Here is an 11574-nt window from a genome sequence, read left to right on the forward strand (position 1 = left end):
CCCAGGTGAATGGCTCTTGAGAAACACGTGTTGGCGTGCATTCAGCTGCAAGTAACAGATGACATTGACTCAACAAATCTCAACAGTAAGAAAATTTTAAGATTTCAAATTACAAGCATCCTGAGGTAAAGTGGCTTCAGAGTTGATGAATTCAAGGGCCAGTGACATTATTAAGAACCCACATTTCTAATTTGCAACTGTATCATGGTGTTAGCTTTGTCCTTGGGGAAACCATAGTCACAGGATGGCTGCTGCCATTCCAAACATTATATGCCAATACCACAATGTCCAAAGGAAGGAAGGGGCCATCTCTCCCACTGTTTCCCTTTTTGTCAGTAATGAAACCTATCCATGAAAGTTGCAGTATATTTTTCACATCTCATTGTCCTGAACTGCGTTAAGTCGTATCTCTAAACCAATTCCTGGCAAGGGGAATGTGCTCAAAGGTAGACTTAGATGAATTAGGATTTTCCCCAGAGCTGGGACTTTGCCAACAAGGATGAAGGGAGAATGGCTTTGGCAGTAGGCACTGCTCACCATCTGTATGAAGGAATTACTGCATAACCAGCATGTGAGCAGTTTGCAGACTAGTTGCTTTGCTTTAGAGAGTAGAAAATAGCCAGGCCTCCTGGGATCACTTTTAGCGGAAGGATATACAGAGTAGCCTAAGACTGTTTCATAAGTAAATATTTAACAAAGAACTGGTGTTCTGGGCTAGGGGTGATAAGGGAATGTCTTGGAAACACCGCCTCAGGCTATTTCCTGCTGGACATGCATTTATGGCTACTCACCAAAAACTTTCCATGGACAATGGACACTCCAAACTTCCCTTAAGATCCCCTGGCTGGAAGCATCAGTTCCACTACAAATTTAGTGAGATTGGACAGTGTGATATTGTGATTCATAAAAAGAAAAGTATATTTTGTCTTTGTTCCATTTCTGGCACAGAGCTCCTAAAACCCTTGGAATTTCCTAAGTGATAAGAGAGATAAAAAGTGTCTTTTGTTATGTGGATGAGGGGACTTTGGACCCCACCTAAGGATGAGGACTGCTTGCCAGGAGAACCAACCAGATGATTAGAGGGTTGGAACTTTCTAGGAAAGGGAGAGGTGCTGGAGGTTGAATCTATAGCCAATGGCCAATGATTTACTCAATCATGCCAGTGCAATGAAGCCTCCATAAAAACCCAAAAAGCCTGGGTTTGCAGAGCTTCCAGGTGGGTGAACACATTGGGGGTACTGGAAGAGTGGCACATCTGGAGAGAGCACGGAAGCTCCACACCCTTCCCGCACACCTCGCCCTGTGCATCTCTTCCATCTGGCCTTTCCTGAGTTACATACTTTTATAATAAACCAGTGCTCTAGGAAGTAAAATGTTTCTCTGAGTTCTGTGAGCCATTCTAGTAAATTAATTGAGCCCGAGGAGGAGGTCATGGGAACCTCGAATCTATAGCCAGTTTGTCAGAAGCACAGATGACAACTTGGACTTGTGACTGGCAACTGAAGTCAGGAGGGGTAGTCTTGTAGGACTGAGCCCTTAACCTGTGGAATCTGATGTTGCCTCTGGGTAGATAGTGTCAGAATCGAGTTGAATTGAATTGTTGACCCCCCTCCCCACAAGAATTGGAATTGGGTCCAGGAACCCAAAAGAGACAGTAAAACATTGAAGTCTTTCATGAAAATAAACCCAAAACAAATAAAACCACCCCAACAGTAAGAGCCCCACTTTTCTTCTCCCTAATTGATTCCCAGGGAAGTGGAGTAGGAAGAGGTTACATGGAAAGGATACAGGACAAATAGTGAAGGCATTCCTGAGATGCAGGAAGGGCTAGAAGAGAGAATTGTAGAGTTAGAGACTCACAACCAAAAACCTGCATTATGCGTTCAAAAAACCCATGAAAGAATGCATTTCCCACACAGGGCAGCTCTTTGCATTGTACAACAGTAGCAGGTCTGTTGGCAGCTAGATTATGGGTTTTTTAGGGGGCTGATTACCACGTTAGGCACTTGGCTCAACAGTGGTTTGTCCATGACAATCACTAACATTTTATGTCAGGTTCTTGTTCACATAATTTAAGTAATATCTCCCTCTTAAACAATGATTTGTTTTTATACCTTTAAACCAATCACAACTCCTCTGAGTTAATTTTCATAAATTAACTAAGTAACTAAGCAAACATCTTTAACATAGAAAATAAAATGTAATGTGATTAAAAATATTACTTTTTAAAGTCTTAATCAAAATGATTTTTAAATTTTTAAGTAGACTTTTTGGATGTTAGAGCTAAAGGTAGGCCAGTTTATACCATCCAGCCAAAAATCTGTGGCCAAAATGTCCAGGACGTCACTAGTTATTTCTGGATAGTCCTGAAACCTCAGGTTTCACCTGAAAGAATGACCATTCAATTTTGTTAATATCACAAATGGACAGAGAGGAGCAAGAAAGTTTCTAGACAAATAGAATGATTAAGTAGATGGAGAGATTATTCCAGAACAGAGTAAAAATAATTGTACTTGATAGAGACTTAGAAATCTTTTGATATCAGTTAATAAAATCGTAAGGGTTATTATGTATAACAACAGTCACTACCATTTATGGATCACCTCTTAGGTGCCAAGCATTGTGCCATAACAACTTGTAGGGTTTGGGTTGCAAATGACAGAAATCAGTTCTGGTTAAGTTGAGCAGAAAATGATATTCTGGGAAGGCAATAAGGTGGTGTGCAGTGTATTTGAGAATGCTGGTGAACTTCATCCTAAAAACTGGCAGGGAAGAGGGGGCTAAGGACCTGAGACCACAGGCGAGGACATGCTTTCGAGTGAACGTCTGAACAATTGTATCTGTCACCCTTGGATTCTGCAGGTTCTAATTGGTCAACCTGATCAAGTGGCTGTGTGTTAGCTTCCAGAGAGAGAGAACATCTACTCCTATCAGTTGCCTCACTGGGTGGGGCTGTTTCCCACCAAGGCTCTTACAAGGAGGTCTTTCACCATAATAGGAAGGGAATTCAGATCCTGGGCAGTGAAAAAATAAAATAAAATAAAAATATATAAATTTAAGTAAAATTTTAAAAAATAAATAATAAAATAAAAATTTAAAAGTTAATGTAAATAAAATTTTAAAAAGTAAATAATAAATTAAAATATAATAAAAGTTCCCTGAAGTCTATCCCTTTGGGCACCAATAGCTTCAAAATCATTTTTCCTATATTTTTTTTTTAAAAAAGGGGGGCTGGCCCTGTGGCCTAGTGGTTAAGTTTGGCACACTCCACTTTGGTGGCCCAGGTTCAGTTCCCAGGTGCAGACCTACACGACTTGTCAGCAGCCATGCTGTGGTGGAGACCCACATAAAAAATAGAGGAAGAATGGCACAGATGTCAGCTCAGGGCAAATCTTCCTTGAGCAAAAAGTGGAAGATTGGCAACAGGTGTTAGCTCTGGGTGAATCTTCCTCAACAACAACAACAACAACAACAACAACAACAACAAAATACACATAAAAAACCAAACCAGACTGTTCTCTTCTAACACAATATCAATTCATCTATCCTTTGTACAAGTACAAATGGACTATGAATTGTCTGCTCAAAACCCTGTCCTAGGCAGGATTGTCCTCCTCTAGTATCCTACAAGACCACTGATGAGTGCCAACACAGTGCTATAATCCTGGCTTACACACAAAGTGCAGACCCACAATATGCCAAACTCAAATTGTTTCCTCCTCTGTCACTGGAAAATCCCATGATTTCATGGATGTGGAATGAGGTAAGAGCAGCAAAGTAAAAGGAGTAAGTATACTTGAAGTTTGGGCAAAGTATTAATGTAATTTCTTTGTGCCTTCAAGACCATTTGGGGGCCAGTCTTTGTGTATATGTGTGTGCATACATTTCAGTCAACCAGCCTAGCTGCCAGTCAGAACTAATCCTAGTTGTTTGTGCTAACACATTGAATTCAGGCTCTCCAGAATGTAAACCCATATCAAAATTATTTTGTGACTGACCCTTTCCACCAAAGCTTGGTTTTAATTGGACTCTCAGCTCAAGGAATAGTGGGATGTGAGTCTTTATAGGTATGGAGTCCATGCATAGAATTAGCTTTTTCTTCAAAAATAATGCCCTTATACAAGTGATTTACCTTCAGGCAAGAGAAAAACAGCCTCATCAAACATGGGAAGGGAGGGCTGCTTTTCTTGGGGTTCAATGGGAGAATTACTGAAGGTTAGGAGTTCCCAGTTTTCTAAATTCTCTCACATCTCCCCATTCCAACTCTGGAGGGCCCACTATTTTCTTAACAATAACCTAGCTTATACAAAAGACATTTGGTGGTGCTGTGAATTCAACAGACATTGCTTTGGCAAACCACAAGATCAAAGCATGCTTTTGGTTTCCACTTGCAACAAATAAGAGATTATTTAACTTCAGTCATTGAAACTCCCTGGTTTCTGGGTTTTGAGCCAAAATTTTAGATTTGAGGATGTAATTCTATTTCTTTACATTATCACCCATAATTCATGAATTCCTCATGTTCTTGTAAATACAAAATATGACATGTTCATACAATAATTGGTAAAATTTTCACCCTTTTCTTTCCATATTCTAAGATTTAAGCTTCTCAGCCTATTTTTTCCCCCTCACTGCTAATTGATGTGATTTCATTGCTTAGCTTTAAGCTACAGGTTGCAAGTGCAACCACAGTGGTACTGTCCTGGTTTATGCACAAAGAGTGGACTCACAGTACACCAAACTCAAACTGTTTCCTCCTCTGTCATTGGAAAATCCCATGATTTCATGGATGTGTAATGACAGATGGGGAGCAAAGTAAGAGGAGTAAGTTTAGTTGGAATTTGGGCAATGTGTTAATGGAATTTAATTGTAACTTCAAGATCATTCCAACCTCTGAAGAAACAAATCTCAGGAAAAATAAGGAGATAAATATTAACTCTTTTATTTCAGCTGTAGAAAAGCAGATATGATTTTGTGCGATGATGCTGTACATGCAAATATATTTTCTTAACAAAGGAGTCTTTAAAACACTCAGACTTGACATGGTTTCAACAGCCTTGGTAAGTTACCTTTCACTTCTAAAGAAAACGCAATAGTTTTTGTTACTTTAATTATTTGTTGCCTGAATATAATACCTAGAGTGGCATCCTCACTTTTATAAAGGCTACTAATACTTATGAAGTTTCTTTGATAAACCAGGAGACTTTTATTGGCACTTCTGTCTTTATCCTACATGCATGGAGGTTAAAATAAATAAATAAATAAAACTTTTGACCCTGTTGGAGATCTTCTTTAAACAAAGTATCTCCATCTATTTCAATAACAGCCTGTTATTGACAACCAATAACATAGTCAGGTAGTGAAAACTGACTATACTTTCAATGAGCACCGCATTTGAGGTGTTCCAAATGTATTGATTTAACTGTACGGCTACCTGTTGTATCATGCACTATAATAGGAAATATGGGAATGATGTTAGCATCATGGCAGAGTGAGTTGCTCCCTTTGTCTCGCCCCTCTAAATTACAACTAAATGGACATTCGTCAACCAACAGAAGATTCCTTGCACAGCACAAGACATCTGAGAGATCCATGCAGCCATGCCTCTGCAGATGGGTAGACTGGATCCCCAGGAAGCAGTGGAAATAGGTGAGTGTGCTCCTCCCCTTCCCTGGCAGCAGTGAGCCAGGTCACAGATCCTCTCACAGCATCTGGCACAACTGTAAGAGGAGGTGGAGGCAGCCCAGCCTGAATGCAAATGCTTTTGGAGTGGTACCTTGGCCCATGAGAGTACCCACCATGCTGTGGTAGCCCTGCCCATGGGAATACTCTACACTGAGTGGTGGCAGTTCATTCTCCATGAAGGAACCTGCCTGCCAAGCACAGTGCAGGTGAGAAGGCACTCTGTCCACAGAGCACAGCAGCCCATGGGACCCACCAAGTGGTTTCTCAGGCCCTGCGTAAGCGCCCCTCCTGCCTAGTGCAGCAGCTCAGCTGGTCCCTTGCTGAGTGCAACAACCCTGCCTGTGTGAGAGCTACCCACCTGCTGAGCACAGAGTCTCTGGCTATGGTATGCAACCCACCCACCCAGCATGGAGGCCCTGCCCACATGAGTGCAACCTGCAGAGCAGCTGCAGCTAGCCCATGGGGACCTAGAGCAGGACTACCTGCACAACTTCCAGCAGATGGAGTGGCATCAGAAAACGCAGCTCCTGCTCCTCACCAGTCATGGCAGGTGGAATCTGCAATTGGATACTATCCCAAATGCACTAGCAAAAGATCAGTTCAACAAGCAACAGGGAGAACTACAGTAACACTTCAGAGCAGAATGAAAATGACAAGTCTCCAGAAACCAATTCTGAAGACACAGAAATTTACAATATAAATGCCACATAATTCAAAATATCTGTCATAAAGAAACTCAATGAGTTATAAGAAAACTCAGAAAGACAGTTCAATGAGCTCAGGAATAAAATTAATAAGCAGAAGGAATATTTCACCAAAGAGATTGAAACTCTAAAAAACAAAAACCCAGAAATTCTGGATATGAAGAACACAATTAATGAGATTTAAAAAAATCTAGAAAACATAAAAATAGAGCTGATGTAATGGAGGACAGAATTAGTGAATTAGAGGACAGAAATATAGAAATGCTTCAGGCAGAGGGGGAGAGAGAACTAAGATTTTTTTAAAAGTGAAGAAGTTCTTTGAGAAGTATCTGACTCAATTAGGAAAAACAATATAAGGATTATAGGTATTCCAGAGGAAGAACAGAGGGAGAAAAGAGAAGAGAACTTGTTCAAAGAAATAATAGTAGAGAACTTTCCAAACCTGGGGAAGGAACTGGACTTACGAGTACATGAAGCCAATAGAACTCCTAATTACATCAATGCAAAAAGACCTTCTCCAAGGCATATAATATTAAAACTAACAAAAGTCAATGACAAAGGAAAAATATTAAGAACTGCGAGGCAGAAGAAAATAATCTCCAAAGGAACTCCTATCAGGCTTTCAGCAGATTTCTGAGTAGAAATCTTACAGGCTAAGAGAGAATGGAATATTTCAAAATACTGAAAGACAAAAACTTTCAGCCAAGAATACTCTATCCAGTGAAACTATCCTTCAGATATGATGGAGAAATAAAAGCTTTCCCAGATAAACAAAAGCTGAGGGAGTTCATCACCACTAGACCTCTCTTACAAGAAATGATGAAGGAAGCCCTCCCACCTGAAACAAGGAGGCAAAGGATTATAAAGCTTTGAGCAAGGAGATAAGTAGACAGACAAAAATCAGAAAATTTCAGCTCTTTATCAGAACGGGTTAGCAAACAAGTAACTATAACATTAAAGACAAAGGGAAAGAAAGCATCAAAAATAACTACAAATACTTTAGTTTAGTCACAAACTCACAACACAAAAAAGAATAATTTGTGAAAACAATAACTCAGAAGGGGAAGAGAAAAGGGATGGAACCTACGCAGGCTAATGGAGAAAAAAGGCTATCAGAAAGTAGACTATCTCATCTATGCAATCTTTTATGCAAACCTCATGGTAACCACTAAACAAAAAATCAGAGCTGAGCCACAAATCATAAATAAAGAGAAAACCATCACAGAAAACCAGCAACCTGAAATGGCAGTCAGAAATACAAGGGAAAAGAAAGAAGGGAAATATAGAACAACTAGAAAACAAGAGATAAAATGGCAGTATTAAGTCCTTATATATCAATTATCACCTTAAATGTAAATGATTAAATTCTCCAATCAAAAGACACAGAGTGGCTGGATGGATTAAAAACAAAGAACCAACAATATGCTGCCTCCAGGAAACACATCTCAACTCTAAAGACAAACATAGGCTCAGAGTGAAGGGATGGAAGATGATACTCCAAGCAAATGGCAGGCAAAAGAATGCAGGTGTTGCCATATTTATATCAGAGATCAGACTTCAAAAAAAAAAAGACAATGAGAGACAAACAGGGGCAGTATATAATGATAAAAGGGATACTCCACCAAGAAGACATAACACTTATGAATATATATGCACCTAACTCAGGACCACCAAAGTATATAAAGCCACAACTAATAGACCTAAAGGGAGAAATTGATGGCAACACAATATAGTAGGGGAACTCAACATCCAATTTACATCAATGGATAGATCCTCCAGACAGAAAGTCAACAAGAAAACAGTGGCCTTAAATGAAACACTAGACCAGATGGACTTAATATCTATATATAGAACATTCCACCCAAAACCAGTAGAAGGGGCCAGCCCTGTGACATAGTGGTTAAGTCCAGTGCACTCTGCTACAGTGGCTTGGGTTCGCAGGTTCAGATCCCAGGCACAGATCTACACCACTCTCAAGCCATCCTGTGGTGGCAACACACATACAAAATAGGGGAAGATTGGCACAGATGTTAGCTCAGGGCTAATCTTCCTCAAGCAAAAAAAAGGAAAAGATTGGCAACAAATGTTAGCTCAGAGAAATCTTCCTCACCTAAAACAAAAGGAAAACAAAACCAGCAAATACACATTATTCTCAAGTGCATGTGGAACATTCTCAAATTAGACCACATGTTGGGAAACAAGGCAAGCCTCAATAAATTTAAGAAGATTGAAATCATATCAAGCATCTTTTCCAACCACAATGCTGTGAAACTAGAAATCAACTACAAGAACAAAGCTGGGAAAGGCACAAATATGTGGAGATTAAATAACATGCTACTGAACAACAATTGGATCAATGAAGAAGTCAAAGGAGAAATCAAAAAATACCAGGAGACAAATGAAAATGAAAACACAACATACCAACTCTTGTGAGATGCAGCAAAAGTGGTGCTAAGAGGGAAATTTATAGCAATACAGGCCTACCTCAACAAACAAGAAAAATCTGAAATAAATAATCTTAAACTTACACCTAATGGAACTAGAAAAAGAAGAACAAACAAAGCCTAAAGTCAGCAAAAGGAGGGAAATAATAAAAATTAGAGCAGAAATAAATAAAATAGAGACTAAGAAAGCAATAGAAAGGATCAACGAAACTAAGAGATAGTTCTTTGAGAAAATAAACAAAATTGGCAAACCTTTAGCCAGACTCACTAAGCAAAGAAGAGAGAAGCCACAAATAAATAAAATTAAAAATGAAGCAGGAGAAATTACAATGGATACCACAGAAATACAAAGGATTATAAGAGAATAGTATGAAAAACTATATGCCAACAAACTGGACAACCTAGAAGAAGTAGGTAAATTCTCAGACTCATACAAATTTCCAAAACTGAATCAAGAAGAAAGAGAGAATCCAAATAGACCAATCACAAGTAAAGAGTTGGAAACAGCAATCAAAAATCTCCCAAAAAACAAAAGCCCATGATCAGATGGCTTCTCTGGAGAATTCCACCAAACATTCAAAGAAGAGTTAATATCTACCCTTCTCAAAGTATTCTGAAAAATCGAAGAAGATAGAATGCTTCCTAACTCATTCTATGAGGCCAAAATTACCCTCATACCAAAACCAGACAAGGACAAAACAAAGAAGGAAAATTACAGGCCAATATCACTGATGAACATAGATGCAAAAATCTGCAAAAAAATATTTGCAAATTGAATATAGCAATACATTAAAAGGATCACATACCATGACCAAGTGGGATTTACACCAGGAATGCAGGGATGGTTCAACACCCACAAATCAATGTGATACGCCACATTAACAAAATGAGGAATAAAAATCACATGATCATCTCAATAGATGCAGAGAAAGCATTTGACAAGATTCAACACCCACTTATGATAAAAACCCTTAATAAAATGGGTATATAATGAAGGAACCTCAACATAATAAAGCCGTATATGACAAACCTGCAGACAATATCATACGTAATGGTGAAAAAGTTGAAAGCCATCCCTCTGAGAACAGGAACACACAAGGGTGCCCACTCTCACCACTCCTATTCAATATAGTACTGGAGGTTTTGGCTAGAGCAATTATGCAAGAAAAAGAAATAAAAGTCATCCTAATTGGAAATGAAGAAGTAAAACTCTTGCTGTCTGCAGACAAAATTATTCTATATAGAGAAAACCTAAAGAATTCACCAGAAAACTATTAGAAATAATCAACAACTACAGCAAAGTTGCAGGGTACAAAATCAACTTACAAGAATCAGTTACATTTTATACACTAATAACGAACTAGCAGAAAGAGAACTCAAGAATACAATCCCATTTACAATCACAACAAAAAGAATAAAATATTTAGGAATAAATTTAACCAAGGAGGTGAAAGATTATACACTGAAAACTATAAGATATTACTGAAAGAAATCAAAGAAGACATAAAGAAATGGAAAGATATTCCATGCACATGAATTGGAAGAATAAACATAGTTAAAATGTCCATATTACCTAAAGCAATCTACAGACTCAATACAATCCCAATCAGAATCCTAACGACATTCTTCATGGAAATAGAACAAAGAACCCTAAAATTTATATGGAACAACTGAAAGACCCCAAATAGCCAAAGCAATCCTGAGAAAAAAAGAACAAAGTATATGGATAAAGAGAACAGATTAGTGGTTACTAGAAGGAAAGGTGGGGGAGGGGTAAAGGGACACATATGTATGGTGACAGATAAAAACTAGACTATTAGTGGCAAGCACAATGCAGTCTACACAGAAACTGTGTGTAATAATATGCACCTGAAATTACACAATATTATAAACCATTATGATCTCAATAAAATAGTTTTTTTAAAAAAAGAAAGAAAGACGTATTTAGTCTTTGTCACAGTTTCTGGCACAGACCTCCTAAAACCCTTGGAATTTCCTACGTGATCAGAAGTTAATGAGGGGACTTTTGGACCACATAGAAGGATGGGGGGTGGGAAGAGATGAATCAATGGCCAATGATTTAATCAATCATGACTGTGTAACAAAGCCTCCACAAAAACCCAAAAGGATGGGGTTCAGAGAGCTTCCAGGCAGGTGAACAGGTGGAGGTGCTGGGAGAGTGGCTCCTGGAGAAGGCATGGAAGCTCCGCACCCTTTCCCCATAGCTTGCCCTATGTATCTCTCCATCTGGCCTTTCTTGAGTTATGTCTTTTTATAACAAACCAGTAATCTAGTAAGTAAAGTGTTTCTCCAAGTTCTGTGAGCCGTTCTAGCAAATTAATTGAACTCAAGTATTGAGGATGTCGTAGGAACCTCTGATTTACAGCCAGTTGGTCAGAAGTACAGGCGACAACCTGGATTTAGAACTAGCTTCCGGGGTGGGGGGAACGGGACACTCTTGTAAGACTGAACCCTTAACCCATGGAATCTGATGCTGTCTCCAGGCAGATAGCGTCAGAATTGAGTTGAATTGTTGGACACCCAGCTGCTGTCAGGGATTTGCTTGGCAGTTTGGAGGGAACCTCCCCTTAACACCCCCGCTTGTTGGAATTGGATCCAGGAACTGAAAAGATTACCATATACCTTAATCTACCACATTCTCACAGCTCCAATTGGTCCAGAAATGATTACAGATTATTCCCTTTTCCCTAATGGTTTACCACTGCCCACAACCTACTCAC

The sequence above is a fragment of the Equus asinus genome, chromosome 4 (genome assembly GCF_041296235.1).
Source record: "Equus asinus isolate D_3611 breed Donkey chromosome 4, EquAss-T2T_v2, whole genome shotgun sequence".
NCBI lineage: Eukaryota > Metazoa > Chordata > Mammalia > Perissodactyla > Equidae > Equus > Equus asinus.